This window comes from the organism of the source record quoted next, unplaced genomic scaffold, assembly GCF_019419815.1.
Source record: "Pyrus x bretschneideri cultivar Hongxiangsu unplaced genomic scaffold, Pyrus_bretschneideri_v1 Contig53, whole genome shotgun sequence".
NCBI lineage: Eukaryota > Viridiplantae > Streptophyta > Magnoliopsida > Rosales > Rosaceae > Pyrus > Pyrus x bretschneideri.
In genome coordinates this window covers 2420553-2425313 of record NW_025999791.1, presented here as the reverse complement: position 1 = coordinate 2425313, position 4761 = coordinate 2420553, and the positions used below count along the sequence as shown (strand labels likewise).

General features: G+C 37.8%; 1 pseudogene; it reads left to right on the top strand.

The window, feature by feature from the left end:
- On the top strand, nt 1–4519 carry LOC103952833 (annotated as a pseudogene).
- The last annotated feature ends 242 nt before the right edge of the window (nt 4520–4761 follow it).

Here is a 4761-nt window from a genome sequence, read left to right as displayed (position 1 = left end):
ATGGTTATACATTTGATGTTGGATCTTCTGTAATGTTTGGCTTCCAGCGATAAGGTCAGTTGTAGCGAAAAGATCTGATTTTTCCTTACATACATTGCGGTTTACTAGTTAGCTATATCACTTGAGTTGTAAATGTTTGAAAAGAACTTAGTCAGTCCATATGTCAAAAAACTAGTATGTAAAAAGTTGAAATGCTTTGCTCTGCTAATAAGAAAGCATGTAAAAGCAAGTGAAAATGTATCTTACCGAAAGGAAAACAGCATTACTAACAAGTAGAAAGGATTAGTCCTCTCTTTCTAGTAGTTCAATGTATATTATACAATGTTATCGATGGCCCCTTCTTGACTGATTGAAATGTTACTTTGCGCATGATTTTGACTTTCTGTGAAAGTAGTTCGATATCTGTGGTGGAAATAATCATGTAGAAGTTCAAAGAATTTCTTTTCTTAATCAAAAGAACTCGTGGAAACTTACTGGAGGTTGGGAGCTAATACCATGAAGAGCATTGTATCCTTATAGAAACTCGTATGCATGGGAATGTAACAGCAGACATTCTTTATTCCACTATTTCCTGTAAACACGCTACAGTGAGTTAACAAGTGACATTTAGAGCTTGAGGATCCTTGACGCTGGGGAAAAAGGCGAGATTTGTCCAAGGGCAGACACATGTCTGGATGGGAAAGTAGTCATTAACTGAAAATGTTTAAATTTACAGCAAAGCGGTCTGGAAATATGTGAAAGATAATTAACTCTCATGCGTGTTGTATATTTTGATATAACTTTATATTTTTCTTCTTTTGATGATGACATGGGGTTCTAATGTTCTAAGCATGAACTCCATCTTGTTGGCATTTTGTATTGGTTGAAGAACTCTTATTTGTCTTATGTTCAGTGAGGCCTGCATTTTGTCAGTTTTGATAGTTTCTCGTCAACTAGTCACTGAATTGGTAATTTGGCAGGACAATCTAAATTTGATAACCCAAGCACTGGCAGCTGTAGGTTGTGAGATGCCGGTGATTCCTGATCCGACTACTGTACATTAGCATCTACCCGATAATCTTTCTGTCCTAGTGCACAGAGAACACAGTGAATTTATTTCAGAACTTACTAGTAAATTCCCCCATGAAAAGCAAGGATCCTCAAATTCTATGGTGTATGTTGGAAGGTCTGTTCTTTTCTTTTTTCATATAATTTGCAAGTTGAGTGGGAGTCCCTTTGGGATATTTTCATTACTTGTAATTTAGAACTGATACTAATAGATTGTGTACATATGGATAGGTTTTCAATGCCTTGAACTCATTGGAACCGAAGTCACTTGAGGAGCCAATCTACCTTTTCGGACAGTTCTTTCAGAAGTCTGTTGAATGCTTGACACTTGGTAAGCATTAGTTTTTGTATTTATTTATTTTTCACTGCAATGAATTTAAAACCTAAATTCGAGTCATGTTGCAAGATATAAGTTAGCCTTTGGTTTGTTTTTCCAGCTCTACCTTGGATATATTTCAGACAACAATATAGTAATGTGTCCGTAGGATTAAATCACTGATTAAAGTAATTGAAACTGGGTAAAAATGCATCCCTGATTGATCGATGCTTGCAGTTATCCGATGAGATCTATTGATAATAGGACTTGGGTTTGTTTGGGGCGAGGATTATTGCACTTTTGTTTCATACCGTTAATCTAGCTTACGTGATGGGTATCTATTGCAGCCTACTATTTGCCTCAAAATGCTGGGGATATAGCTCGCAAATACATTCAGGATCCCCAACTGTTGTCTTTCATAGATGCGGAGGTGGGTTGTTTGATCCTATTGAAATTCGTATTTATGATTTTATATCATTTATTCATTTAGTCGTCTTTGGTGGTCCACCAATGGTCTTCCCCTCCATCTCATAAAAAGTTTTACGTTGTATCCACAGTGTTTTATTGTGAGTACAGTTAAGGCTTTGCAGACACCAATGATCAATGCAAGCATGGTAAGATTTTCAAGTTGCTTTTTGGGTACTATCTTGTGTATTTTCCTCTTGTTTTTTTGTTCTTTATGTTTTCGACAGGTTATGTGTGACAGGCATTATGGTGGGATTAACTACCCTGCTGGTGGTGTTGGTGGAATTGCAAAGTCCTTAGCAAAAGGTCTGGTAGACCAGGGCAGTGAGATACTTTACAAGGCCAATGTTACTAACATCATAGTTGATCAGGGCAGAGCGGTGAGTTCAAATTAGTTTTGGATAAGTGATGCAAAGATATCTATTCTTTGCTTCGATAAATGGTATTTATATTTGTCAAAAGATGATTTTGTTTATGTTATTTTAGCGTGCATAAGTTTGAGTAAGGCTTTCAGACAGGAGGGGATTCTTTGCAAAAACCATAATATCAAATGCTACAAGATGGAATACCTTTGGTTAGTGCTATCAGCAGTTGATTTATTGGATGATTGTTGTTTGCTGCTGATTGTTGTGCTGTTATATGTAGCTCGTTAAAGGAAGTCTAATTACCTTAACTTTATTTTACGAAAACTGATAAAAGGAGACCAGGTTCCGAAACAAGAGGAAGATTTTCAGAAAGTTTATGCTAAGGCCCCATCTTTTCTTTCCATTCACATGGGGGTGAAGGCTGAGGTTCTGCCACCAGAAACAGATTGCCACCATTTGTGCTTGAGGTACCATTGTTTTTCCTTTTCAGTACCATCATTTGCTAGGAAATGTTTTCGATAGGAATGCTTTCGCTCATCTGTCTTCTTTGTCTTCCATCTTTTTCAGGATGATTGGACAAAGTTAGAAGAGCCTTATGGAAGTATATTTTAAGCATTCCAACTGTTCTTGATTCATCATTGGCTCCAGAAGGACGCCATATTCTTCACGTATTTACAACCTCTTCCATAGAGGACTGGGTGGTAACCATCTGTTGTCAAAGTTACATTGATTCCTCCCCCACTCTCTTTCCCTAGCCGGCTAGCCCCCTCCTTGTACATATGCATGTGTAACTTGAGTAACTAAAGCGGTGGAGATTTCTATATAGGGACTCTCTCCAAAGGACTACGAGGCAAAGGATTTTGTAGCAGATGAAATCATTCGCAGATTAGAGAATAAACTATTTCCAGGGCTCAAATCGTCCATCGTTTTTAAGGAGGTAATACTGCACCCTATTTACTTCTAATCTATATCAAGCAGTTGAGATATCTGAAATAGTGTTACGGTTGTGAGCCTTGTGACATGGAAAGGAGAGAGACGGAGCGGAAGATGAGAGGAAATTACCAAAAATGTTTGAGAGCTTAGCACTTCTCTCCCTCGAGTAGAACTTACATATTTATTAAAATACGTGTTTATTCTCTTCAACTTAACAAGTGTTCTTCCTAAGGGGCATTTGATTTTTAGGCTCTCTGCTTTCTATGAACTTACCTAAGCGGATTCCACAAAATATGCCCTTGTATGGGTGAATACTTTGGTATGCTTAAGGTTCTTGGATTCCACAACTTTTAGTTTACACTATTTGATACGATCATTGAAAGTTTCTCCAATCTTGGCAGGTGGAAACGCCAAAGACACACAGGCGGTACCTGGCTCGTGACAAGGGTACTTACTGACCAATACCGCGTAATACTCCTAAAGGATTATTGGAATGCCATTCAATACAACGGTAAGTTCAATTACAATATAAAACGGATGTTTTAATAGTCATTGATTTTAAGCATACTGAACAAGGTGTGCTATGATATGATGAAAAATGCAGGCTATGGATGGTCTTTACTGTGTTGGTGATAGCTGCTTTCCAGGACAAGGAGTTATAGCCGTATCCTTCTCAGGAGTAATGTGTGCTCATCGAGTAGCTGCTGATATAGGTATTTTCTCAGTGCTTTTCTTTCCCTTTTTTTGGGTTAGTTTTGTAATCTGATTTTACTCTTGAAAAGAAAAGTTAATGGAACAAAAGCGCCACTGGCAGCTCCTCTTTTTGAACCAAAAGAGGCATCGTGGGCACCTCCTACCTCCTTCTCGTCCCTAGAAAAAGCCTGCCACGTTTGGTCTTGATGGGCAGTCTTTTCTTTTCACAGCATAGTAAATTAGCGTAAAAAGATGTGGAATTAAAATATTGATAAGGGTAACAGCATAAAATATCGGGGTGATGAAGGAGCGAACAGACGGAGTTCAAACGGAGCCATCCATAGGTGATTTGATGTGTAGAACTGTTTAGAGCTTTTATGTTGGTTTATTTATTTAATTTCCTTAATTTTTACATTTCTTTGCCAGGGCTGAGAAGTCCCCAGTATTGGATGCTGCCCACCTTCGACTACCTGGATGGTTAAGGACATTAGCGTGAGACTCCATACAGGACAATATGTAATGCAGCTTGGCATTTTGGCCGCAGATGCATTCTTCTTTATCACATAACACGGTAGCTCTTGTTGAATAAGAAGAGTATCCAAGATAACTCTAATGATCCCAAGAAGAAGAAAATAGAGCACACTCTTAAATAAAGCTCACAAAACAAACTAATTAGCAAAGCTTTTCTTATTTAGCTCTAGGCTTTGTTTTTCCTTAGATGATATACAATGCTTGGGGACTTGGGTATTTATAGCAAACCAAATGAAAGCTACACCACACACTTAATTAAACTAAGATTATTTAGTACCACACAAAACCCATTAATTGCACCTAATTTTTTCCACTCAACCATACCTAACATTACCTAACTTTGCAATTGTAAGCAATTACATCATCAAACTAGATATGGACTTGGACTTTAGATTGGGTTGTGGATTACTT